Genomic DNA, 15,532 nt, shown 5'->3' on the forward strand with positions numbered 1-15,532 from the left:
TAAAAGATCCCACATGCCACAATGAAGATGGAAGATTGTGTGTGCTGCAACTAAGACTGGCACAGTCAAAATAAATAAAATTAGAAAACAAATATATTTTTTGAAAAGTGAAGGAATTTTGCAGAGCTGAAGATCAAGTGCCTATGAAAGAAATTTGCCCAAAAGATTCTTCAAAAGGTAAGGAATGAAGCTTATCTGTAAAGAAGCTAAGTGCTATCACAAACAGTATAGGCAGATGTACAGAACTGAGATTCTGATGGCTAGGATGGCAAGAAAAGCTGGCAGCTTCTACCTGCAGAGCCCAAACTGGCATTTGTCATCAGGATCAGAGGTATCGGTGTTGTGAGTTCACAGATCTGAAAGACGTTGCAACTTCTTCACCTTTGTCAAGTCTTCAGTGGCACCTTCGTTTAGATCAACTATGCTCCATTTAACATGCTGAGGACCGTGGAACCATATATTGCGTGGGAGTAACCGAACCTGAAGTCAGTAGATGAATTGATCTACATATGTGTTTATGACAAAATCAACAAGAAGCAAATTTCCCTGACAGATAACACATGGATTGCCTGATGTGTTGGTAAATATAGCATTATCTACATGGAGGATCTGATTTATAAGACTTATACTGTTGGAAAATTCTTCAAAGAAGGAAACAACTTTGCAGCACTGTTTATAATAGCTAGGGCATGGAAGCAACCTAGATGCCCATCAGCAGATGAATGGATAAGGAAGCTGTGGTACATATACACTATGGAATATTACTCAGCCATTAAAAAGAATTCATTTGAATCAGTTCTAATGAAGTGGATGAAACTGGAGTCCATTATACAGAGTGAAGGAAGCCAGAAAGATAAACACCAATACAGTGTACTATTGCATATATATGGAATTTAAAAAGATGGTAACAATAACCCTATATGCAAAACAGAAAAAGAGACACAGATGTACAGAACAGACTTTTAGACTCTGTGGGAGAAGGCGAGGGTGGGATATTCTGAGAGAACAGCATTGAAACAAGTATACTATCAAGGGTGAAACAGATCACCAGCCCAGGTTGGATGCATGAGACAAGTGCTCGGGGCTGGTGCACTGGGAAGAACCAGAGGGATGGGATGGAGAGGGAGGTGGGAGGGGGGATCAGGATGGGGAATACATGTAAATCCATGGCTGCTTCATGTCAATGTATGGCAAAAACCACTACAATATTGTAAAGTAATTAGCCTCCAACTAATAAAAACAAGTGGAAAGAAAAAAAAAAAAAGAAGGAAACAACTTCTTGTGGCTGTTCAAATTCTCTTCTCCATGAGGTTGAATGAAGGAAAAGACCACCCATTTTGTAGAAGGTAGAGATGCTGGCCACAGGGAAGACTAGTTCAACAGCTTGTTCAAAGGATGAACTAAGATATCTACTATGATTATTTTTGTGATCTGGTCAGGGAATAAATAGAGCAATTTATTGGACTGAAAAAAATTTTGTTAATAATAACAACAATGAGAAAACCATTTATTGACGTCTTCCTTGTATGCTGGATATTTTGCCTATTTAAAAATTTAATTTTCATAATTATTCTCCATTGAAGAAACAGGCCAAGAGATTTATGTGTTGTCTGAGGTCTGTAACTTTGAGGTAGGACTCTTTCTACCGTGTTTCTCCTAGAAGAACTTTTTCTGTCATGTCTTTCCTAAAGGATTTGACGGGATAGCATTGGTAGATAAATGTGGAAAGATAGAACTGGGCCATTCTATTCAGAAATGTTTTGCCCAAAGCCAAGAAGATTATATTTTATGTTTTATGTGTTGAATTCTGAGCAGGGTTTAGATGACAGAGGGTAACGGCAAATTCAGAATGGTTTAGTGATGGAGAGACTGGTGGCCAAGAGATCAGTTAGGGGACATCTACAGTGTTTGAGATGGTTGAGTCTTTTTTTTGTTTGTTTGTTTTTTTACTATTTAATATATAGTATACCATATATAGTATATGTTGTTTAGTCGCTAAATTGTGTTCAACTCTGCAGCCCCATGGATTGTAGCCCATCAGGCTCCTCTCTCCATAGAATTTCCCAGGCAAGAATACTGGAGTGGGTTGTCATTTCCTCGAGATGGTTGAGTCTTGATTTGATGTTCTTCTTAGGAATTTTTAAGCTGATTATATTTTCATCTTGTTTAAAAGGTACTGTTTTATTATTATTGTAGAAATGATACATCATCACTGTGGATCATTGAGAAAATAGTATTCACAAAAACAGGAAAATATAAAATGGTCTTAATATCAGCATCTAGGCATCAAGCTAGTATTAACATTTGATATATTTTCTGCCAATCTTCTTTATTCATCACTTCTTTTTTTATTCTCTTCACTATGAACTTGACTGGTAATTGCATGGGAAGAGTGACTCTAAACAAATTTTATTTCATGACAGCAAAGTTTAAAGATATAGTTCTTATATAAAGAAGTAGAATACTATATAGTGTACTGATTAAAAATGGAGGCTCTGGATTCCAGATCAAGCTGCCTGAATTGAAATCCTGGATCTTGGGAAAGTTATTTAACCTCTGAGATCCTTAGTTTTCCCATCTATAATGGGGATAATGACTGTAAATCCCTCGTAGAGTTGTTATTGAGGATTAATTTAATCCATATAAAGCACCCTGGAATAGTACTTGGTTTTGTTAAGTGTCCAGTAAATGTTAGCTATTATTATTAGTTTCTTTTCCTCTGGCTAGTTCTTTAAATGGCTCACTGCATCCCATCTGTCTTTTATCATTCATTCACTCACCAAACATTTGTTGAGGGTCTACTGCTGTTTCCAATACATTCAAGAGTTTTCTGCTAGAGTATGCTGTTGAATAGAATAGAACTTTCTAAAATGATGGAAATGTTCTTTATTTATGCTGTTCAATAGCTTCATGTGGCTAATGAGCATTGAAATGTGGCTAGTACAAAGAAGGAACTAAATTTTTTATTTGATTTGATTTAAATTGCCACATGAAGCTTAGCAGCTACTCTATTGGACAATCCTGAGCTTTCAGTCTATGTACATCTTTGCTCTTGTTGAATACCATTCCTATTCTGATGTCTCCTTGGTCTACTTTCTCAGCCTATCTTTTTTTTTTTTGCCTCGTTGTTCAGGAATGACACACCCTTTCCTTTTAACTTAGAAAAAATAATATTCTTTGCTGTGAGCTGTTTTCTAACATATAAAATGTAATGTTAATTCTATCTTGATCTTCACAATAAGCCAACAAATGAGATAATGTATATAAAATCTATAGATCTGTTATAATACACAGTAAGCATTTAATACATGAAAATTATTATAATGATTATTAACCATGGTGGGTTTGCATTTTGATGGTGACATTTTTGTCCTGCATAAGCCATCTGTCTCAAATATAGTGCAGTTAAAAGCCTGGAAGTAGATTACTTTTTAAAAGAAGTTTTAGTTGTTTATATCTTTCATGTTTTCGTTCCTTTACTTTCATTGTATATTTTGAATACAACAGAAGGAAACTATCTTATCAAGGGGGCCTAGAGCAAGCAGAGTCCTCTTGGCTTTTGTTAACCAGAGGAGTCCTATAGCAGTAGAAGCATTTATTATACTTCCCTAGGACTGATGTTGAAGCTGAAACTCCAGTACTTTGGCTACTTGATGCGAAAAGCTGACTCATTTGAAAAGACCCTGATGCCGGGAAAGACTGAAGGCAGGAGGAGAAGGGGACGGCAGAGGATGAGATGGTTGGATGGCATCACTGACTCAGTGGACATGAGTTTGAGTAAACTCTGGGAGTTGGTGATGGACAGGGAGGCCTGGCGTGCTGCAGTTCATGGGGTCGCAAAGAGTCGGACACGACTGAGTGACTGAACTGAACTGAACTGAGGATGCATAACTGTGTTCCAGTCTCAAATTCTTAGAATTTTTATTTCCTTAATGCTTTTCTAATTGACTTAGAAATTTACTGTTCATACTTTATATTTTCTGTGATTCAAATTTTTTGTTCATTTGTTAGTATGGCTCTTAGCCTATTTTCAAGCTGTTAGTATAGGTTAGTTTGTTTTTAGAGGTACAAAAGCTGAGACAGAAGTATGCACCAAAGTTTTCCTTCATTATGAGATTTAAATTGGGAAGAATCCATCTCTTGGAACCCTAGGATTTTCACCGACTTGCGTCCTCAGGGGCTTAACTTCAGGAGGGAGGTGGCTGAGCAGATGAGCCTTTTGGTTTCCATCTCTGCTTCATCCAACCAGAGAAGCTGTTTTATATTGAACTTCCATCTAAGAGTTTTGCAGAAAAGATCTCCTACTCAAAAACAAAGAAAAAGTTGAAAATTGCTATATTGGTGATTTTGAAGGTGTACTTGGGAAAAAAAGGCTATCTGCATGTGCCGCCAGATGGTGGGCATCTGATTCTCTGGGCCTGAATTGGTTCTCTGCTGGCACAGCTATTTTGTGCCCAGCATGAGTGAATGAGCTGAACCTTTGCAGTTTTATTTCTCTCTTTTCTTGACCCCAGCCTCCTTATTTCCTCTTTTCTTTTTATCTTTCTCCCTCCTAAGATTTCTAGTTGGAAGGAAGAGAGTGGCCCTGGTGAGACACAGAGGCAAGTAGATGTGTATATTTTGTTTGTGAGTATGTATTTTTTAAATACATGGATACAGTTAAGATTGTTTTATCATCAGTTGCTCTAACTTATCAGTTGAAAAAAAGAACAATAAAGTGCTTTGTTGAGGGCAGGGACCGATAGTTTGGACCTCTTGTGAATAAGGTTGTTTATGCCAGGAAGTCTTATGCTCAAAGATCTGTAATCCAATTCTGTGCCCTGCTCACTTCCACTCCCCGATGGCCTTTTTGAGGACCTGTACCAAGATTTGTTCTCATACCTCTTTGTTATTCTTCGTGCCATGAGAAATTTAATATTTCTTTTAGACTCCTGTTGACAATCTCATGTTTACTTCTTTTTAGGCCACATTCTGAATTTGTTTTCCTATCTACCTATTTTTGTTCAGAATTAACTCCTCTTCAGAATCCATATGCAACAATATGATTGCCATTTTGTTAAAATGAAGAATATGCTTTCAAATCACCAAATATTTATTTAGAACTACTCAGTCCAACCCCATGCTAGGTAATACCATGGTGAATAGATGAGAAGTAGAGGGCTGTTATCTCCCAGATGGTCTCCTTAGGAAGCAAACTGTACACCTAGGAAACACTAATATCTACTAATGCTATGAGGATGTGTCAGAATATTTTCCCAACCTCATTATTGAGATAGCAGTCTTTCCAGTTACCCATTATGAAAATTCCAAACTCATCTCTAGTTATTCCTTTTATTCCTTGCTTCTAATCAGAAACTAAGCTCTTGATTTTAAACCTTCAAAGACTTTAGCATCTTCTTCTTCCCCTATGCATCTGTCAGTTCAATCCTCTTCACTTTTGCCTTGAATGAATTATTCTTTTTGCCCTCCTTTTCACTCTTCCTGATACATAGCTCTAATTGTATAGCTTATACAAAGAGCTGGCTCATTGGGAAAGACCCTGATCCTGGGAAAGCAAAAGAAGAGAAGGGAAGGCAAAAAAAAGAGAAGAAGGCAGCAGAGGATGAGTACATTAGATAGAATCATTGACTCAATGGACATGAATTTGAGCAAACTCCAGGAGATAGTGATGAACAGGGAAGCCTGGTGTGCTGCAATCTATGGAGTTACAAAGAATTGGACACAACTTAGCGACTGAACATTTCTTAAAAACTTCTTGTGGCTCCCATTTATTTCAGAATTGAATCAGAAATTCTTTAGACAGATAGCTAATGTCTGCTCTGTTTTTCTAGCCTTATCTTCAGTTATTCTTATGCACATTCTTATGCACTCTGTGATTTCTTAATTGTGTTCTCTTGGACAAGTTATTTGACCTCTGGGCTTTGGTTTCCCCTTTTGTTAAATGAGGAGAATAGATCAGCTTAGAAATCATACTGAATTAATGTTGAATAGTTTTTAAATGATCAGGTTTGAAAAATATATTATCTCAGGGTGTGTTTGCATTGTCTGTGTGCACGTGTTGTTCAGAATAAATGGGGAGCATTTAAAAATGATGGATTAAAGTTCACCTTTTTGATTTTATCATTGTAATCCTAGTGAGTAACTAGGTGAAAGAGTGTCAATATAGCCATCAAAGCAAATTTTGTAACGCTTGCACATTGGTGAGTGAGTGAGTGAGTGAAGTTGCTCAGTCGTGTCCAACTCTTTGCGACCCCGTGGACTGTAGCCCACCAGGCTCTTCCATCCACATTGGTAAGGGGATCTTAATATTGTTTTTTCTTCTCTGTACTAAGGTAGAAAGTCTGATGGCTTATGAATTGAATCTAAGTTCTAATTTCATATAACCAGAAAGTTTTTGTTTAAAATAAATGTAGAATAAGCTTCAGTACTATTTATGTCATTGTCTGTGGATAGTGAAGTAGTATAACCCCAGAAAGAAGGTGATTTTTAAGAAATTTATTGAGATGTAATTGACATACAATGGAAGATGATTGTTAATGTAAACAATGGGTACCAATTACTGAGCACCTATTATGGGCCTCTGTTGATCATATTCCTATCCCACTCACATGTTTTACTTTCTAGATGTTGCCCATTCTCAGCAAATGGAATTACCATTCATCTATTACTTATGCCAAAACCCTAGGTGTCATCTTTAATATTTCTCCTTTATACCCTACTTCAAACCTTCAAGTAGTTTAGCATTATTTTTAAAATATGCCCTGAGTCTGACTACCACTTATTACCTCCATAGCCACCATCCTACTTCAACACCCTTAGTTGATCTCCCAGATTCCCCTCTTGCTCCATGGTAGCCAGATTGAACTTGAAAAAGGTAAATCAGATCATACCATCCTCCTCTGCTGAATTTCCTTCTATGACTTTTCATCACTCTTCAAATAAAGTCTAAACTCTTTGACGTTGAGATGCGTGCATACAAGACCCTAAATGAGTTGACCTATCTGCTTCTCTGACCTTATTTTCTTCTCTTTTTTTCAATGTAGACCATTTTTAAGGTCTTTATTGAATTTGTTACAATATTGCTTCTGTTTTATGTTTTTTGGCTATGAGGTTATGTTTTTTGGCTAGGAGGCATGTGGGATCTTAGCTCCCTGACCAGGGGTTGAACCTGCACCCCTTGCATTGGAAGGCAAAGTCTTAACCACTGGACCGCTAGGGAAGTCCTTGACCTTATTTCTGATCACTCTTTCCTAGCTTACACCATCCTAACCACCCTCACTGGCCTTTTTGTTTCTCAGATACACCAACCTCTTTCATACTTCAGGGTCTTTGTACTTTCTTTTCCCTTTTCCTATAATGTCTTTGTTCCAGAATAATTTAGCATGCTTCTTCTGAGATACCCCATCCTCAAAGAGACTTTTGTTGACTAGCCTGTCTAAAATAGCCATCCAGTATCACTCTTTACCCGCTCATTATTATGCTTTGTCTACATCATCCTTATCATCTTTGAAAATATCTTGTTTATTTGTTTACTTATTGTTTGTAGCCTTCAGATAGGGTGAGTTCCCTGAAGGTAGTGTGTATAGAAGCAGATGATAGATAGAAGCAAGCCAGTTTGCATCACAGAAACCTGCAAAACCTACAGTTCAGCTCTGGAACTGAAGGTGGATGTCAGGCTTGGGCTAAAAACAGGACTATTGAAAGTGTTTTCAGGAGTAACTGGGCCTAAAAGTCACCATCTCCATTCATTACAATTAATCAGTTAAGTCTCACCCACCTCAACAAGAGATGAATTTTTATTTTTGGAAAAAAATTGAATCATACATGCTTCAAGGTAAGCATCTAGTATGGCAGCTGATGGAGAAGGAATGTTATCCTAAGAAGAGGGAAATGAAGGGACTGTCTCTATACCAAATGGTGAGACTCTTGAGACTTCTAGTCCTCTTCTATCCTTTGACTCTTAAGCAGGTAGGAATCGTCCCCATCCCACCCACACCTGCCAGGAAACTGGTGGATTTGGAGAAATTGAAGAGCCCCAAGTAAAAGAAGAAAACTTTGAAGTGTAACCAGGAAAAAAACTAATTATTATCTTCTAAATATACATCTTCTAGGAGAGGTTTGAGAAGGAGCTACATCTATGAAATAAGAATGAGTGAGTGAGTGAAGTCGCTCAGTTGTATCTGACTCTTAGTGACCCCATGGACTGTAGCCTACCAGGATCCTCAGTCCATTGGATTTTCCAGGCAAGAATACTGGAGTGGGTTGCTATTTCCTTCTCCAGGGGATCTTCCTGACTCAGGGATCGAACCTGGGTCTCCCACATTGTAGGCAGATACTTTACCGTCTGAGTGAATAGTATACCATAAAATAGGAGTAGTTAGAGAGCCATAAAGATTCTTGAAAATTTTAAAATATGATTTTATGTTTATATATAGTTTTATCTGATTCTTTATTTATGGTTTTATTTAAAGTATTTGACTGGACTGCCAAGGAGTTAAAGAGGAAATCATCCATTAATGGTGAAAAACCAAAGATGGAAAATAAGAGAGAAAAGAATTAAAAAGTAAAGGATCAATCTAGGAAGTCTGTTTTTGACTAATCCAAGAACATTTTCTACAACTAAGGGGCATGAACTTCCAAAGTGAAAGGGCCTCCTAAGTGCCCAGCATAATGAATGAAAAAAAAGACCCATCCCAGAGCATATAGTTGTGAAATTTTAGAATATGGGTAATAAAAATAAGATTCTAAGCAGTTCCACAGCATAGGGGTGGAGAGAACCCGAGGCCATATAAAGGACTGAAAGTTCAAATGGTATCAGACTTCTCAAAACCAGCTCTGGGGGCTTCCCTGTTGGCCCAGTGGTTAAGAATCCTCCTTGTAATGCAACGGACACAGATTTGATTCCCCAGTCTGGGAAGATCCCACGTGCTTCGGAGCAACTAAGCCCATGGGCCGCAACTACTGAGCCCATATACTGCAACTGCTGAACCCTTGCGCCTAGAGCCTGTGCTCCTCAGCAAGAGAAGCTACCATGACGAGCAGCCTGCACACTGCAGTGAAGAGTAACCCTCACTCGTGGAAACTAGAGAAAGTCCACATGCAGCAACAAAGACTCACAGTCAAAAAATAAATAAATCTTAAAAAAAAACCAAAAAAACAAAGAAACAGCTCTGGAAGCTCTACCAATAGAACAGTGCTTTCTGAGAAAAATGATTTCTTACTTAGAATTCTATATCCAGTCAAACTACCAGTCAGGCATGAGAGTAAAGACATTTTCAGACATGCATGTTGTTGAAAATGTTACCTCTTGTGAGCTGTTTCTTATGAAGCTGCTGGAGGATGTGTCTCATCAAAAGTAAGGGGGCAAACAAAACAACAAATAAAAATAAAAAGGCATAAGATCTGGAAAGAAGGGTGATAGCAAGTCCCAGGGTGACTGCTGGGCAATAGTCTAGAGAATAAGCAGTCTAAACTGAGTGGGAGGATCAAGAACTTCAGGAGAGATATTGGGCAGTGGAGTTTGAGGAAAGAATTCATAGATTCCCAGATGTGTTTGATAGGATGGACATTCGTGTTCAGAAAAATTTTACAGTTCTATTGGAGGCTTTGGGAAGAATTCAGTTTAGTCAGTTCAGTCGCTCAGTCGTGTCCGACCCTTTGTGACCCCATGAATCGCAGCACTCCAGGCCTCCCTCTCCATCACCAGCTCCCAGAGTCTACCCAAACCCATGTCCATTGAGTCAGTGATGCCATCCAACCATCTCATCCTCTGTCGTCCCCTCCTCCTCCTGCCCTCAATCTTTCCCAGAATCAGGGTCTTTTCAAATGAGTCAGCTCTTCCCATCAGGTGGCCAAAGTATTCGAGTTTCAGCTTCAACATCAGTCCTTCCAATGAACAGCCAGGACTGATCTCCTTTAGGATAGACTGGTTGGATCTCCTTGCAGTCAAACGGACTCTCAAGAGTCTTCTCCAACACCACAGTTCAAAAGCATCAATTCTTCGGTGCTCAGCTTTCTTCACAGTCCAACTCACACGTCCATACATGACTACTGGAAAAACCACAGCCTTGACTAGACGGACCTTTGTTGGCAAAGTAATGTCTCTGCTTTTTAATATGCTGTCTAGGTTGGTCATAACTTTCCTTCCAAGGAATAAGTGTCTTTTAATTTCATGGCTGCAATCACAATCTGCAGTGATTTTGGAGCCCCAGAAAATAAAGTCAGCCACTGTTTCCACTGTTTCCTCATCTATTTGCCATGAAGTGATGGGACCGGATGCCATGATCTTAGTTTTCTGAATGTTGAGCTTTAAGCCAATTTTTTCACTCGCCTCTTTCACTTTCATCAAGAAGCTCGTTAGTTCTTCTTCCCTTTCTGCCATAAGGGTGGTGTCATCTGCATATCTGAGGTTATTGATATTTCTCCCGGCAATCTTGATTCTAGCTTGTGCTTCCTCCAGCCCAGCGTTTCTCATGATGTACTCTGCATATAAGTCAAATAAGCAGGGTGACAATATACAGCCTTGACGTACTCCTTTTCCTATTTGGAACCAGTCTGTTGTTTCATGTCCAGTTCTAACTGTTGCTTCCTGACCTGCATACAGGTTTCTTAAGAGGCAGGTCAGGTGGTCTGGTGTTCCCATCTCTTTCAAAATTTTCCACAGTTTATTGTGATCCACACAGTCAAAGGCTTTGACATAGTCAATAAAACAGAAATAGATGTTTTTCTGGAACTCTCTTGCTTTTTCAGTGATCCAGTGGATGCTGGAAATTTGATCTCTGGTTCCTCTGCCTTTTCTAAAACCAGTTTGAACATCTGGAAGTTCACGGTTCACGTATTGCTGAAGCCTGGGTTGGAGAATTTTGAGCATTACTTTACTAGTGTGTGAGATAAGTGCAATTGTGTTGTAGTTTGAGCATTCTTTAGCATTGCCTTTCTTAGAGATTGAAATGAAAACTGACCTTTTCCAGTCCTGTGGCCAGTGCTGAGTTTTCCAAATCTGCTGGCATATTGAGTGCAGCACTTTCACAGCATCATCTTTTAGGATTTGAAATAGCTCAATTGGAATTCCATCACCTCCACTAGCTTTGTTTGTAGTGATGCTTCCTAAGGCCCACTTGACTTCACATTCCAGGATGCCTGACTCTAGGTGAGTGATCACACCATCTTGGTTATCTGGGTCATGAAGATCTTTTTGTACATAGTTCTTCTGTGTATTCTTGCCACCTCTTCTTAATATCTTCTGCTTCTGTTAGGTCCATACCATTTCTGACCTTTATTGAGCCCATCTTTGCATGAAATGTTCCCTTGGTATCTCTGATTTTCTTGAAGATCTCTAGTCTTTCCCATTCTGTTGTTTTCCTCTATTTCTTTGCATTGATCACTGAGGAAGGCTTTCTTATCTCTCCTTGCTATTCTTTGGAACTCTGCATTCAAATGGGTATATTTTTCCCAAGGTTCAAAGATACTATGTTTTATCTCTTGAGGTGGAACCAGGACCCGTGTCTTCTTTTGTTTATTTTCTTTTTTAATAAGTATAAATTCAAACTTGCCTTTGTCTTGAAAAACAACAAAGCTTTTACATCACTTGCTAACCTGGTCTCATTTAAAAAGAATGATAGAAATTATCTTGCAAGAGTAAAATTTGTATCATGAATGATATAGGTCTAAGTCTAGTTGTACTAAAAGGAAACAACCGCATTGTTGACAAAATCATAATTTGCTGGTAGTATTTGCAGGAAAAAAGCCCTTGCAAATTTCTAAACAACAGTAAAGTTTGTTAAGAAATTCCTAAGTGTTTTTTAGGTCAAAAAGAGAATGAGATTGGTAAAACTTGATGCCTCGGAGTTTGAATAAAATAATGGATTTGAGAATTACTGGAACTACTTGGATATATAAAAACAGGGTGTAGGTTGGGTCATGCTCACAATGGTCTCAAGTTCAAATAAACTACTGACAATACACACTTCACAAGTCACACGCTTTCCCAGGGGCTCTTTTCCTTCAGTAGGTACTGGCAGTAATTGTGGTTAGTCATTTTCCAATGTAGGTGCCTAGCTCCAAAGCCAAAACATGGCAAAGGAAGAGAGATGGAATGAATATCTTAAGAAATTGTGCAGAGAAAGAAAATCTCCCCTTTTTTCATGGCTCTACTTTTCCTCATGCTTAAGGAAATGGAATATTTAGGGTGCCTTAGTGGGACTCCTTAGGTGAAATGTTTTCAGGTCTGCTAGACCAGCTGGACACCCAGTCTGCGATTTTCTTCAGTGCACCCACATCTTTCTCTCCGGCAATTTCTTCTGACTGAGAGCTACGGTCCCCGCTGCTGTGTTTCCCATCAGACATGATCTCCCCCTCTTCTGGTGGGGAAGGGCTGTTGCAGTGAGAACTGTCTCTTGAACTACTCTGTTTGAATTCATGTTGTGCATCCAAAAGAATCTTCTCCATGTCTCCATTGTGGATAGAGGATGTTTTAGCCCCCTATTTTCCCCATTGTTACAGTCATTGCCATTGCTACTATTCCTGGGGAGCTGCGCCGAGGAACTGTTGAGGCTGGCTGGCAGAGGCAGAGACTGTTCACCTTCCACACAGTTGTTATTGTTGTGGGGGGCGGAGGCTATTGGGGCAGCTGGAAGAGCTGCAGCCGCAGGAGGATGGGTAGCAACACTGTCCTTTGTTTCCTGACTGCTGCTCCCTTGTCTCAGCATTCCCTCCCTTCCCAGATTAGCAACTGTTTGAAAGGCTTGTGTGCCCAGGGTCCTGCTTGCTTTTATGGAGATGATTAAATGAAATAATGTCCACAAACAACTTATCACAATGCAAGGCACTAAATCTTAACTTTAATTTTTTATTATTGTTGCTCTTATAATCATCTGAAGCATTATATATTGAAGCTGTATAGCATAAAGCTTAAGAGTTAAGGATTCAAACAACAATAAACAGAAAACTTGTTAAGCCAAAAAAAAAAAAGTTAAGGATCTACTTCTGACTGCCACTTAATTGGTCTTCATATCTGTAAAATGGAGAGAGTAATAGTACCTACTACCTAATATCTTCATAAAGATTAAATGAGGTAACTCCTGTGAAGTATTTAAAGTGTCTGATACATAAGTGCTCCCTAAATGTTATCTACTATTATCATTATTTGTCTGTGAGCTCGTTAAAGAAGGATTTATTTATGTTTATTTCTATGGCCCCTACTTGATCCTTATTGCCTGGCACTGTGCTTATATATATGTGACAGGCAGTGAAAAAAAAAAATTAAGTGTTCTGTTTATCTATGGAGAGTACAAGTATTTGCACATAGTATTTCTTGATACATGCTTGTCGGGTTGAATTGGGGAAGAAATAAATCATTGGGAGAGTTGTTTCAAAAGTATGTTCACATAAATTGAAGTTTGTGTTTATATTTTGCTATTTTGGCATGAGTTTATGAGTGATTGTAGGCTAAAGGATAAATTTGGGAAGGAGGAAGAAGCTTTTTCAGTGCTTGGGGAGACAATCTATATACTTGGGTTTGTGGATTTTAGTTCTCTTCTGAACTTCCTGGGTTTACAAACAAAAAGCATGTTGGGGACATTTTGAAGTCACTGCCCATATATTTATTAATAGCTCTGCCTTTGTTGGGAGACTTGGTATTTTGCTGCTTGTATGACTGTTTTGAGCAATGTGGTTTAAAATTTTCTATGAAATAAAATACAGAATGAATTCATTCTTGGTCTCATTTTACTTTCAGTTGTTATTCAAGATAGAGGATATTTTTCTCTCAGAAATCTGGGATGTTTTTATGTTTATTAAGCTGGTATAATATTTATAAACAAGCAGATCTCATTTTAACTTTTTAGACATTTGTATTGTTTTACTAAGAAAAAGTAAAATTTGAACACGAACTTGATTGGTCCTTTTGTTATTATATGCAGTGCTATTGACATAATCTAGTGATGGCTGAGGCGTGTTTATTCTGCCTTTAGCGATCTTAGAATTGGACTAGAAAAGCTGTGGGCAGAAAAGAGAAAGCCAGGCTGAACCAGCTCTGCTCAGTGTCACCTGATGTGAGCTCTGGTGGTTAATGTCAGTTCAGCTGAGTTTTCCTTATGAGTTTTCATATCTAGGACCCAGTACAACCAGTTTTCCATGATGTAGTACCTCTAAAACACATTTGAACTCCAGCAAGCCTTAATTACCCAAGGATATTACTCCTTTTTTTTTATGTGTTTTGGATTCATAGCTCTTTTGGGACTTGAGATTTGAGCCATTTCCGTCTCTTCTCCTTTTTGGTTATTGGTAATTTTTTCTAGTCCAAGAGAGAGTGTTGGTATCTTTGCTTTATTTGGGAGTAAAATGCAAAGCAGTTCCTTTTAGTGCCACACATTACAGCTTAGTGGAATCTGGTGGAGTATGTTCCAGGGCCTTGCCTTCCAAAATTATGTGAGGAAATAAGATAAAAATATATTCAAACTTCTGGAAAAACTTTTTTTTTTTTAAAGTAAACCAGTCTAAGTAAGTTTCAAATGCAGACCTTTTAGAAAGCATTTTATTATAAAAATCATGCCCACATTCTAATATTTTGCTATAGGTTTATTTCAGGCCTCTTAATTGTTTTTACCAAACTTTGGAGTCAGACATTTTTCCGGAAAGACCAGTACAGGTCAGAAAAACTTTTGTAATAAGAGTGCTGTTTTTACTGATCAAAGTTGGCAGTAGAAAGGCTTGTAAAGCAAACTAGTCAGATTTTCATTGGTTTGCAGATACATAGTTCTTTTTTTATGAATCAAAAATAAAATTATTCTTGACTTAGTGGCCTTTTTCATACATACTGATTATCACAGAACAAAACATAGGCTTTTGAGCCAAATGGATCCAATTTCCAGTACCTTCTCTAGTCTTTGTCACGTCACTTAAATACTCTGAATCTTATTTTCCTAGATGATAAAATAGGGGTGATTCATATTAGGTAGTACCTATAAAACACCTAGCACAGTTTCCAGGTATATTGTAGGTGAGCAGTACAGAGTAATTTTCTTGACAGCTTCGACGCAATGGCTGCATTTCTCTTCCTAGGTCCTGTTATGCAGAATTGAAGAGGTCCCAGTCGAAATAGTAGTGTCAGTGTTTTGTTTTGTTTTTTAGAAGAAGGATAGATGTGTTTTAGACTGTTACCATACCTCTTCCTTATTATTCTATTTAGGTAATAAACTTTTGAGAAGGGATAACATTTAAACATTTAACTCTGAGCTTTATACATGACTGTGAGTTCAATAAATATTTGACCTACTAGATGTAAATATCACCAAGGAAAATAACGTTATTATTTTCCTTACGCTTCTTTACAAAGAGTCAAAGCCCAAAGTCTATCTTAGATCTGTGAACATTATAACATAAAATAGTGACCCTTAGATTTTTTTGATTGTTAGTTTTCTAGGACTGCTGTAGCAAATTGCCACAAACCTAATGGCTTAAAATAACAGAAAATTATTATCTTACAGATCTTACTGGGCCAAATTCAAGGAGGGCTGTATTCCTTTCTGAAGGC

The 15,532-nt window shown here is 38.1% G+C and overlaps 1 protein-coding gene and 1 pseudogene across 2 annotated transcripts in view; one reads left to right on the top strand and one right to left on the bottom strand.

The window, feature by feature from the left end:
• The window catches only part of TESK2 (testis associated actin remodelling kinase 2), a 134,271-nt gene that overhangs the window by 68,848 nt on the left and 49,891 nt on the right, over positions 1-15,532 (top strand). The gene's annotated exons all lie outside the window — the stretch shown is intronic.
• Positions 12,004-12,707, bottom strand: LOC122437370 (annotated as a pseudogene).

The sequence above is a fragment of the Cervus canadensis genome, chromosome 2, assembly GCF_019320065.1.
Source record: "Cervus canadensis isolate Bull #8, Minnesota chromosome 2, ASM1932006v1, whole genome shotgun sequence".
Taxonomy (NCBI): Eukaryota; Metazoa; Chordata; class Mammalia; order Artiodactyla; family Cervidae; genus Cervus; species Cervus canadensis.